Source organism: Arachis ipaensis, chromosome B2 (assembly GCF_059453495.1).
Source record: "Arachis ipaensis isolate K30076 ecotype BB chromosome B2, ASM5945349v1, whole genome shotgun sequence".
Lineage (NCBI taxonomy): Eukaryota > Viridiplantae > Streptophyta > Magnoliopsida > Fabales > Fabaceae > Arachis > Arachis ipaensis.
In genome coordinates this window covers 43,596,436-43,609,165 of record NC_142437.1, presented here as the reverse complement: position 1 = coordinate 43,609,165, position 12,730 = coordinate 43,596,436, and the positions used below count along the sequence as shown (strand labels likewise).

At 36.3% G+C, this 12,730-nt stretch overlaps 1 non-coding gene across 1 annotated transcript; it reads right to left on the bottom strand.

Moving 5' to 3' along the window:
• Positions 1 to 12,265: 12,265 nt before the first annotated feature.
• Positions 12,266 to 12,373, bottom strand: LOC148573790 (small nucleolar RNA R71). Its single transcript, XR_015906848.1, has one exon. It is a non-coding gene; the product is annotated as a small nucleolar RNA R71 (small nucleolar RNA).
• Between the last annotated feature and the right edge of the window lie 357 nt (positions 12,374 to 12,730).

Below are 12,730 nucleotides of genomic sequence, written 5' to 3'. Positions count from 1 at the left end.
ACCTTTCCGGGCCGAGCTTCCTACGCTTTTGCTGTACTGGCCGAGACCTTGGGTAGACGGCTAATTTATGGCACATTAGTCCGGGATCAATACCAGGCATGTCGGCCGCCGTCCATACAAAGAGGTCAAAGTTGTTTTTTAGGAGCTTTATTAGTAGTTCCTTTAAGTCTTCTCTCAGATTTGCTCCTATATTTGTTGTTTTGCTTGGATTGTTTCCAATTTAAACTTCTTGAGTCTCACCTTCTGGCTGAGGGCGGAGTTCTTTGCGAGCTCGGATTCCCCCGAGTTCTATAGTGTGGACTTCCTCCCCTTTTGGGTTGCCTTTAAGGTTCAGACTTTCATTATAACAGCGACGTGCAGTTTTTTGTCTCCTTTTATCGTGGCGATCCCTTCTGGAGTTGGAAACTTCATGCATAGATGTAGAGTTAAGACCACTGCGGTGAGCTAGTTCAGTGTTGTCCGACATATTAGGGCATTGTAAGCGGAGCTCACGTCGACTACAATGTAGTCTATGTTAAGTGTCCTTGACCTGGTTCCCTTTCCAATGGTTGTGTATAGTGAGATATACCCGAGTGGTTGGATCGGGGTGTCTCCTAATCCAAACAAGCTATTTGGATATGCTCTGAGCTCTTTTTCCTGTAGGTCGAGTTTGTCGAAGGCAGTTTTAAATAAGATGTCCGCAGAACTTCCCTGGTCGATTAATGTTCTGTGGAGGTTAGTGTTAGCTAATATAATGGTGATGACCATGGGATCATCATGTCCCGGGATGAGGCTTGTTGCATCTTCTTGGGTAAAGGTAATAGTGGGGAGGTCAGATGACCTCTCTCCTTCCCCTACATGATACACTTCTTTAAGGTGTCTTTTGCGAGATGATTTAGAGATCCCTCCTCCTGCGAATCCTCCATTTATCATATGGACATGTCTCTCATGAGTGTGAGGTGGTCGTTGACGTTAGGATTTTTTGCCAGTAAAGAATTTTATAAAAACAGTCGCGTTGTAGATATAGTCTCTAAACCAACAGAAATCCCTTCGTACAAACATTTGGTTGTCATAAGTAACAAATCCCTTTAAAATTGATAACCGAGTATTTAAACCTTGGGTCGTCTTCTCAAGGAATTGCAGGGAGGTATGTTCTTATTATTGGTTGTGAGTTTGTAAATTGGGGGTTTTGAAAGTAAGGAAGCAGTATGTTGAACAATAAGAATAAAATAAATAACTATAAAATAGACTCTTGGCAAGGTATGAAAACTGGAAGTCCTATCCTGGCTATCCTTATCAATTGTAATGAGAATTGGATTTTTCTCCCACTTTGTTAACCTCTAACTATGAAGGTAAGTTAAGTGGATGAATTAATTCTGATTCCTCAAGTCCTAGTCTTTCCTTGGGAAAAGTTAGAGTTATTGGAACCCAAATTAATTTTTGAAGAATTCCAATTTTCAATCAACAATGAGTTTGATAACTCAAGTGTCTCCAATGACTCAACCAAAGCCAAAAGGAAAAATCTAAATTATTTATATAAATAAAAGAAAGCAGTCATAATTCTGAAATACCTCAATTAGCACTAATAAAGATATCAAATATAACATGGAAGAGTTCATAAATTAAATTAGAAAAATAAATAAAAGGAACATTGAACCTGAGATGAAGAAGAAATAATCCTAAATCCTAAAACTAAATCCTAAGAGAGAGGAGAGAACCTCTCTCTCTAAAAACTACATCTACTCCTAAAATTGTGAATGTGAAAGCTTGTTTTTGAATGAATGGATTCTCCCACTTTATAGCCTCTAATCTGTGTTTTCTGGGCCGCAAACTGGGTCGGAAACAGCCCAGAATTCGCTGGTTGCGAATTCAAACACGCTGATTTTTTGTCACTGCGATGTGTCCACGTGGATGATGCGTTTGCATCACCTAGCGTCAGAGAAACTATGACATATTATATATCAAATTGAAGCCCCAGATGTTAGCTTTCCAACGCAACTGGAACCGCGTCATTTGAACCTCTGTAGCTAAAGTTATAGCCGTTTGAGTGCGAAGAGGTCAGGCTGGACAGCTTAGCAATTTCTCCAACTTCTTGTATTCCTTCCACTTTTGCATGCTTCCTTTCCATCCTCTGAGCCATTCTTGCCCTGTAATCTCTGAAATCACTTAACACACATATCAAGGCATCTAATAGTAATAAGAGAGGTTTAAACATAGGAAACTTAAGGCCAAAGAAGTATGTTTTCAATCAAAGCACATAATTAGGAAGGCAAATGTAAAACCATGCAAATAGTATGAATAAGTGGGTAAAGAGTTGATAAAAACCACTCAATTGAGCACAAGATAAACCATGAAATAGTGGTTTATTAACCTCCCCACACTTAAACATTAGCATGTCCTCATGCTAAGCTCAAGAGAAGCTATAAAGATGAAGAGGAATGGTAGATTAATATGAAATGCAACCTATCTATATGAATGCAACTACATGCAAAATGTTTCTACCTACTTAGTTAAAAGTAAACAAATCCTTCAAGAAGAAATATGAACTGAATTTCACTAATTCAAATTATGTAAATGAAGTACAAATAGACTTGCAAGAAGAAAATAGCTCATGAAAGCAGGGAACAAGGAATTGAGCATCGAACCCTCACTGGAAGTGTATGCACTCTAATCACTCAAGTGTTTTAGGTTCGATTCTCTCAATTCTCTACTAACCTTGCTTTCTAAGGCTTGCTCTTCATCTAACAATCAACATAAATTTAATGCACGGATACACATATCAAGTGGTCTTTTAAGGGTTGTAATGGGGTTAGGGTCAAGGTAGGATTGTATTTGGCCAAGTGGACTAAAATCTGAATCCTTAATTAACTTAAACTTTCCACCTAACTTTAGACAATCCATGTAATCATAATACCACATCTAACTATCCATTAACCATGTTTTCCACATATTCATGCATTCTAATTTCAAGTACAGTACATATGCATTACTTTCACCACTTACTTTGGGGCATTTTGTCCCCTTTTTGCTTAATTGCTCTTTTTTTTCTTTTCTTTTTCTGATTCATTTTTTTATATATATATATTTTTTCTTTTCTTTTATTTTTCTCAATGCATATGATTAATTTATTGGATGCATGAATGATGTCCTAAACATTTTTTTTATAATCTGAAAAAAATACAGTGCTAATATGAATGTGATGCAAAACTCCAGGTTCAATATAATAAAATAAAATAAAACTCGAAAACAAATAAAACTAAATAAAAATAAAAAAGAAACGATTATACCATGGTGGGTTATCTCCCACCTAGCACTTTTAGTTAAAGTCCTTAAGTTGGACATTTGGTGAGCTCCCTGTTATGGTGGCTTGTGCTTGAACTCATCCAGGAATCTCCACCAATGTTTGTGATTCTAATGTCCTCCGGGGTCCCAAACTAGGTGCAGAAAGCCTTCAAGCAAGTTAAAGCAAGTGACAAGGCCTCAAGAGTGTTGATTTCTAGACTGAATTCCGGGGTCCCAAATCTTTCTTTTGCACCCGTCTTCTAGTTGATTATCATGATTCCATCCGGGTGGTTCAGCCTTAGAATTCTCACTGAAGCGTCCAAACAACTTCCCAGACCCATTCAATTGAGCTCTACACCAACCTTTGCATTTAAATTTAAAGCTTCCAACCATAATGAACCTTGCAAGACAATTCTTACCACTGACCATCTTCCTCTTACTCTTAATATCTCAAAGAGCTCTAAGTTGACCATCCGTCTCTAGTAGCCCATATTCAAGTGGAATTAGAAAGCTAAGGGATATGAATTTTACCCACTTGAATGTTGTGAAGGATGATGGCAACTAGGGGGAGGGGTCTCTAATAACTTTGGCAAGGTGATTCCAAGCTCCACTCCCTTGTGCTCTTTGACAACTTCCACCTCTTTGCAAGCTTCTTCAAATTCAACCTCTTTCTATTGGTAGCTTTCTTTCAATTCAATCTCTTCTTCATTACTTACCAAGGGCATGGGAGGCTGTGCTTCTTCTTCTTTGATCTCCATCTCTTGATCAACCTCTACAAAGTCTTCAACCATGATCTGCCTTGGAGGTTGTACACCCTCCTCAACATCAAATGCAACCGTCTTGGAAGGAGGTTCTATGTCTTGACTTTCCCGTGGAGGTTCAGCATCTCCTAAGTCTACAACCACTTCTTCTTCTTCGATTATTACAGCTTCCTCCACTTGTTCCAGTACAAAGCCATGTTCCGTACTGTCCACTGGAGTTTCTAGTATCTTCTTCATGCTACGTTCTTCATTAGATTGTCCACATGAAGCCATGGGGGTTCTTTGAGTGTCCGAACGTTGGGAAGCTAATTGATTTATTGCTTGATTCAATTGATGAAGTGTGGCATTAAATTTTTCACATGTTTCCTTGAGTTGCTCCGTTGATGCTTGGGGTGATGGATATGGACATGATGCACAGGGAGGTGGTGGTTCTTGGGAGTAATTGGGTTGGAATCGGGGTGGTTCTATATATGGTTCATATGGTTCATAAGGTGGTTGGTATGGTGGATGAGGGTTAGGATCATATGAAGGTGAATGGTGAAAAGGGGCTTGTGAGTATGGTGGTCCAAAGCTATTTTGAGGAGGTGATTCATTGTCTTGGCATGCATTGTAAGATGGTCTTTGTCTGTGGTATTATGGAAGGTGTTGCTGCCGGAAGGGTTGATCAGATCCTCGTGGCTCCTTCCATCTTTGATTGTTTTGACCTTGATGCATGCTCCTGTTATAATTTATATTCCTTGTAACAGCATTGGGACCAAACTCAAAGCAATAGGGGTGAGAACTCATAGTAGTGAATAAAAATTAAAAATGAAAATAAAAACAAATTTAAATTAAAAGGTTATTAAAATTTAAATTTTGAAATTTGAAAATTAAATTTTGAAATCTAAAATTTTAAATTTTGAATTTTAAATTTTTTTTTTGAAATTTGAATTTTGAAATTTGAAATTTGAAATTTGAAATTTAAATATTGAAATTTTGATTTTTGAAATAAGATAAGATAAGATTTTGAAAAAGATATGATTTTTTTGAAAAAGATTTAAATTTTAAAATTTGAATTTTGAAAATTGAGATTTGAAATTTTGAAATTTGAGTTTTAAATTTTGAATTTTTGAATTCAATGAGGAAAGAGAAAAACAATAAAATGACACCAAACTTAAAATTTTTAGATCAAAACGAAGAAAACAACTAAGAACAACTTGAAGGTCAAGATGAACACGAAGAACAACTTGAAGATCAAGATGAACACCAAGAAAAGAATTTTTTGAAATTTTTTTTATAATTAAATAAAAACCAATAACCTCTTAATTTATGAAAAAAAGCAAAAACAAAAACAAAAATAAAAACAAATAAACAAGTAAAAAGCAAATATTTTCAATAACCAATAACAAGGCACACGTTTGTAATTCCCCGGCAACGGCACCATTTTGAAGAACTGAAGATTGATGGTTTAGAGGTTATAGTAAACTCTCGTTGCAGGTATAGTTACTAAACCAAGCAATCAACCTTTCTTACACCAGCAACGGCGCCATTTTGACGTTACGATTTTTTGCCAGTAAAGAATTTTATAAAAACAGTCGCGTTGTAGATATAGTCTCTAAACCAACAGAAATCCCTTCGTACAAACGTTTGGTTGTCACAAGTAATAAACCCTTTTAAAATTGATAACCGAGTATTTAAACCTCGGGTCGTCTTCTCAAGGAATTGCAGGGAGGTATGTTCTTATTATTGGTTGTGAGTTTGTAAATTAGGGGTTTTGAAAGTAAGGAAGCAGTATGTTGAACAATAAGAATAAAATAAATAACTATAAAATAGACTCTTGGCAAGGTATGAAAACTGGAAGTCCTATCCTGGCTATCCTTATCAATTGTAATGAGAATTGGATTTTTCTCCCACTTTGTTAACCTCTAACTATGAAGGTAAGTTAAGTGGATGAATTAATTCTGATTCCTCAAGTCCTAGTCTTTCCTTGGGAAAAGTTAGAGTTATTGGAACCCGAATTAATTCTTGAAGAATTCCAATTTTCAATCAACAATGAGTTTGATAACTCAAGTGTCTCCAATGACTCAACCAAAGCCAAAAGGAAAAACCTAAATTATTTATATAAATAAAAGAAAGCAGTCTTAATTCTAAAATACCTCAATTAGCACTAATAAAGTTATCAAATGTAACATGGAAGAGTTTATAAATTAAATTAGAAAAATAAATAAAAGGAACATTGAACCTGAGATGAAGAAGAAATCATCCTAAATCCTAAAACTAAATCCTAAGAGAGAGGAGAGAACCTCTCTCTCTAAAAACTACATCTACTCCTAAAATTGTGAATGTGAAAGCTTGTTTTTGAATGAATGGATTCTCCCACTTTATAGCCTCTAATCTGTGTTTTCTGGGCCGCAAACTGGGTCGGAAACAGCCCAGAATTCGCTGGTTGCGAATTCAAACACGCTGATTTTTTGTCACTGCGACGCGTCCGCGTGGATGACGCGTTCGCGTCATCTAGCTTCAGAGCAACATGACATATTATATGTCAAATTGAAGCCCCGGACGTTAGCTTTCCAACGCAACTAGAATCGCGTCGTTTGGACCTCTGTAGCTAAAGTTATAGTCGTTTGAGTGCAAAGAGGTCAGGTTGGACAGCTTAGCAATTTCTCCAACTTCTTGTATTCCTTCCACTTTTGCATGCTTCCTTTCCATCCTCTGAGCCATTCCCTGCCCTGTAATCTCTGAAATCACTTAACACACATATCAAGGCATCTAATGGTAATAAGAGAGGTTTAAATATAGGGAACTTAAGGCCAAAGAAGCATGTTTTCAATCAAAGCACATAATTAGGAAGGCAACTGTAAAACCATGCAAATAGTATGAATAAGTGGGTAAAGAGTTGATAAAAACCACTCAATTGAGCACAAGATAAACCATGAAATAGTGGTTTATCAGTCGTTCAGTCCGTCGGACCTCTTCATCTATTCTTCTTTTTCTTGGGTCGTCCGTTTTGTTGGCTAATTACCGATCTAGTCGACCTTCTCTTTCCAATTTCTCTATGACATTCTTCAGGTCGAAGCATTCATTAGTGGGATTTCCATAAATTCGGTGGTACTCACAGTACTCTGTCTGATTTCCCCCTCCTTTTTTGCTTTTCATTGGACAGGGTAGTGGGATATTCTCAGTGTTGCATATTTCTCGGTAAACATCTACAAGAGACACCCGAAGAGAGGTGTAATTGTGGTATTTTCTAGGCTTCTTATTGAGTTGATCTCCTTTTTTCTTGGATTCTTTATCCTTGTCCCGAGGTGGGTAGGAGAATCCAAATTTTCAGGTTTCTCCTAATCGAGAGTTCTCCTCCATGTTAATGTAATTTTCTACCCTTTCTTGTACCTCGTTCAGAGATGTTGGATGCTTTTTTGATATGGATTGACTAAAAGGTCCGTCTCGCAGGCTGATAAACCACTATTTTATAGTTTATCTTGTGTTTAATTGAGTGGTTTCATCAAGCCTTTACCTACTTATTCATATGATTTGCATGATTTTATAATCCCTTCCTAGTATTGTTTTATGATTGAAAACTTGCTACCTAATTATCTTTAATTAGTATATTTTAATTCTCCTTTATACCATTCGATGTTGTGATCCGTATGTTAAGTGTTTCAGGCTTTATAGGGCAGGAATGGCTTAGAGAATGGAGAGGAAGCTTGCAAAAATGAAAGGAACACAAGAAACTAAGGAGATGACCAACGAATACCGATGCGCGCGCATGGCTCACGCGAATGCGTGGAATAGAGAAAATTGCAGCGAGGCGTGCGCGTGCCTGACGCGTACACGTGGATTGGAGTCTGCACGAATGATGCAAACGCATGGACGCCGCGCTCGCGTGACAATAAAAATTGCTGAATGACGCGAACGCGTGGACGACGCTTACGCGTGACCTGCTAGTGCACGAAATTACAATCACACTTTTGCAACTCCGCACAACTAACCAGCAAGTGCACTGGGTCGTCCAAGTAATACCTTACGTGAGTAAGGGTCAATCCCACGGAGATTGTTGGCTTGAAGCAAGCTATGGTTATCTTGTAACTCTTAGTCAGGATATCAATAATTATCAGATTTAATTGTAAAAAGTAAAAGAACACGAAATAAATACTTGTTATGCAATAATGGAGAACATGTTGAGGTTTTGGAGATGCTCTGTCTTCTGAATCTCTGCTTTCCTACTGTCTTCTTCTTCATGCACGCAAGGCTCCTTCCATGGCAAGCTGTATGTTGGTGGATCACCGTTGTCAATGGCTACCATCCGTCCTCTCAGTGAAAATGGTCCAAATGCGCTGTCACCGTGATGAGCGGATAATTTATACGCTTTTTGGCATTATTTTTACACAGTTTTCAGTATAATTTAGTTAGTTTTTAGTATATTTTTATTAGTTTTTAAATAAAAATCACATTTCTGGACTTTACTATGAGTTTGTGTATTTTTCTATGATTTCAGGTATTTTCTGGCTGAAATTGAGGGACTTGAGCAAAAATCAGATTCAGAGGTTGAAGAAGGACTGCAGATGCTGTTGGATTCTGACCTCCCTGCACTCAAAGTAGATTTTCTGGAGCTACAGAACTCCAAATGGTGCACTCTCAATTTCGTTAGAAAGTAGACATCCAGGGCTTTCCAGCAATATATAATAGTCCATACTTTGCCCAAGTTTAGATGACTCAAACTGGCGTTGAACGCCAGTTTCATGTTGCATTCTGGAGTTAAACGCCAGAAACAGGTTGCAAAGTGGAGTTAAACGCCAGAAACAGGTTATAAACTGGCGTTCAACTCCATGAAAGACCTCTCCACGTGAAGCTTCAATGCTCAGCCCAAGCACACACCAAGTGGATCCCAGAAGTGGATTTCTGCATCATTTACTTATTTCTGTAAACCCTAGTAACTAGTTTAGTATAAATAGAACTTTTTGCTATTGTCTTTACATCTTTGGATTATCTTTTGTTCATCTCTGGACATTTAGTTCTTAGATCATGGAGGCTGGCCATTCGGCCATGCCTGGACCTTATTCTTATGTATTTTCAACGGTAGAGTTTCTTCACACCATAGATTAAGTTGTGGAGCTCTGCTGTTCCTCATGAATTAATACAAAGTACTACTATTTTTCTATTCAATTCAATCTTATTCCTATTCTAAGATATCCATTTGCACCGAAGAACATGATGAATGTTATAATTATGTGACGCTCATCATCATTCTCACCTATGAACGCGTGCCTGACAAATACTTCCGTTCTACATGCAAACAAGCTAGAATGAGTATCTCTTAGATATCTAATACAGAGGACCGAGTCCGAGATATTAGAATCTTCGTGGTATAAGTTAGAACTCATGGATGGCCATTCTTGAGATCCGAAAAGTCTAAACCTTGTCTGTGGTATTCCGAGTAGAATTTGGGAAGGGATGGCTGTGACGAGCTTCAAACTCGCGAGTGCTGGGCGTAGTGACAGATGCAAAAGGATAGTAAATCCTATTCCAGTATGGTCGAGAACCGACAGATGATTAGCCATGCAGTGACAGCGCATTGGACCATTTTTACAGAGAGGATGGGATGTAGCCATTGACAACGGTGATACCCTACATACAGCTTGCCATGGAAGGGAGTAGAAATGATTGGATGAAGACAGCAGGAAAGCAGAGGTTCAGGAGGAACGAAAGTATCTCTATACGCTTATCTGAAATTCTCACCAATGAATTACATAAGTATCTCTATCCCAGTTTATATTTTATTTATGTTTTTATTATCAATTCACCATAACCATTTGAATCCGCCTGACTGAGATTTACAAGGGTGACCATAGCTTGCTTCAGGCCGACAATCTCCGTGGGATCGACCCTTACTCACATAAGGTTTATTACTTGGACGACCCAGTGCACTTGTTGGTTAGTTGTGCGAAGTTGTGATGAAGAGTTGAGATTACAATTGTGCGTACCAAGTAGTTGGCGCCATTGATGATCACAATTTCGTGCACCAAGTTTTTGGCGCCGTTGTCGGGGATTGTTCGAGTTTGGACAACTGACGGTTCATCTTGTTGCTCAGATTAGGTAACTTTATTTTAATTTTAACCTTTTTGTTTTTATTATTCTTATTTTCGAAAAATCCAAAAAAAAATTTATAAAATCATAAAATCAAAAATATTTTTTGTGTTTCTTGTTTGAGTCTAGAGTCAAGTTTTAAGTTTGGTGTCAATTGCATCTTTTTAATTTTCTAAAAAAATTTATTATTATTTTCAAAAATTTCATGCATTGCATTCTTCATGATCTTCAAGTTGTTCTTGGCCAGTCTTCTTGTTTGATCTTCATATTTTCTTGTTTTGTGTCTTTTCTTGTTTTTCATATGCATCCTTGAAACATTAATGCCGAAAGAATAAAAATTTTTAAGTTTGGTGTCAATTGCATGTTTATCTCTTTCTTGCATTTTTCGAAAACTCATGCATGGAGTTCTTCATGATCTTCAAGTTGTTCTTGATAAGTCTTCTTGTTTGATCTTTAAAATTTCTTGTTTTGTGTCTTTCCTTGTTTTTCATATGCATTCTTGAATTATTAATGTCTAAAGAATAAAAATTTTTAAGTTTGGTGTCTTGCATGTTTTCTTTTCTTGAAAATTTTTCAAAAATAAGTCTTGACATTCAAAGTGTTCTTGGTGTTCATCTTGACATTCAAAGTATTCTTGCATGCATAATGTGTTTTGATCCAAAATTTTCATGCATTGAGTCTTTTTGATGTTTTTCTCTTTCTTTATTAAAATTCAAAAATCAAAAAAATATCTTTCCCTTTTTCACTCATAAATTTTCGAAAAATTTAGTTGACTTTTTCAAAAATTTTTAAAATTTAGTTGTTTCTTATGAGTCAAATCAACTTTTCAATTTAAAAATTCTATCTTTTTCAAAACTTTTTCAAAAATCAAATCTTTTTCAATTTTTCTTTCATATTTTCGAAAATTTCAAATTAATTTTCAAAATCTTTTTCTTATTTTTATTCCATATTTTCGAATTTAATGCTAACAATTAATGTGATTGATTCAAAAATATTAAGTTTGTTACTTGCCTAATAAGAAAGGTTCAATCTTTAGATTTTAAAATCAAATCCTTTTGTTTCTTGTTAGTCAAGTAATCAACTTTAATTTTCAAAATCAAATCTTTATAAAATTCTTTTTCAAATCTTTTTCAAATTAAATTTCAATCACATCTTTTTCAAAATTTAATTTCAAAATCTTTTCTAACTTTTTATCTTTTCAAATTTGATTTTCAAATCTTTTTCAATTAACCACTTTACTTTTTATTTGATTCTTATCTTTTTCAAAACTACCTAACTAACTCCCTCTCTAATTTTCGAAAATCCTTTCACTCTTTTTCAAATTTCCTTTTTAATTAACTAATTGTTTTAATTTCAATTTAATTTGATTTCAATTTTAATTTTTGAATTTTAACTTTAATTTTAAAATGTTTTTATTTTATTTTATTTAAATTTTTGAATTCTTCTCTTCCTCACCTCCTTCTATTTATTTATTCATCTACTAACACTTCTTCTCCACCCAAAAATTCGAACCCCATCCCCCTCTCTGTGTTCGAATTTTTCCTCTTCTCCTTCTTACATTCTTCTCTTCTTATACTTGCATAAGGAATCTCTATACTGTGACATAGAGGATTCCATATTTTCTTTTGTGTTCTCTTCTTTTTCATATGAGCAGGAACAAGGATAAGAACATTCTTGTTGAAGTCGATCCTGAACCTGAAAGAACTCTAAAGAGGAAGCTAAGGAAAGCTAAAGCACAACTCTCTGGAGAAAATCTGACAGAAATTTTCGAAAAAGAAGGAGACATGGCCGAAAATAACAACAATGCAAGGAAGATGCTTGGTGACTTTACTGCACCTAATTCCAATTTACATGGAAGAAGCATCTCAATCCCTGCCATTGGAGCAAACAATTTTGAGATGAAACCTCAATTAGTTTCTCTGATGCAACAGAATTGCAAGTTTTATGGACTTCCATCCGAAGATCCTTTTCAGTTCTTAACTGAATTCTTGCAGATCTGTGATACTGTTAAGACCAATGGGGTTGATCCCGAGGTCTACAGGCTTATGCTTTTCCCATTTGCTGTAAGTGACAGAGCTAGAATATGGTTGGACTCTCAACCTAAGGATAGCCTGAACTCTTAGGATAAGCTGGTCACGGCTTTCTTAGCCAAGTTCTTTCCTCCTCAAAAGCTTAGTAAGCTTAGAGTGGATGTTCAAACCTTCAAACAGAAAGAAGGTGAATCCCTCAATGAAGCTTGGGAGAAATACAAGGAACTGACCAAAAAGTGTCCTTCTGACATGCTTTCAGAATGGACCATCCTGGATATATTCTATGATGGTCTGTCTGAGCTATCAAAGATGTCACTGGACCATTCTGCAGGTGGATCCATTCACCTAAAGAAAACGCCTGCAGAAGCTCATGAACTCATTGACATGGTTGCAAATAACCAGTTCATGTACACTTCTGAAAGGAATCCTGTGAGTAATGGGATGCCTCAAAGGAAGGGAGTTCTTGAAATTGATACTCTGAATGCCATATTGGCTCATAATAAAATATTGACTCAGCAAGTCAATATGATCTCTCAGAGTCTGAATGGATTGAAGGAATCATCCAACAGTACTAAAGAGGCATCTTCTGAAGAAGAAGCTTATGATCCTAAG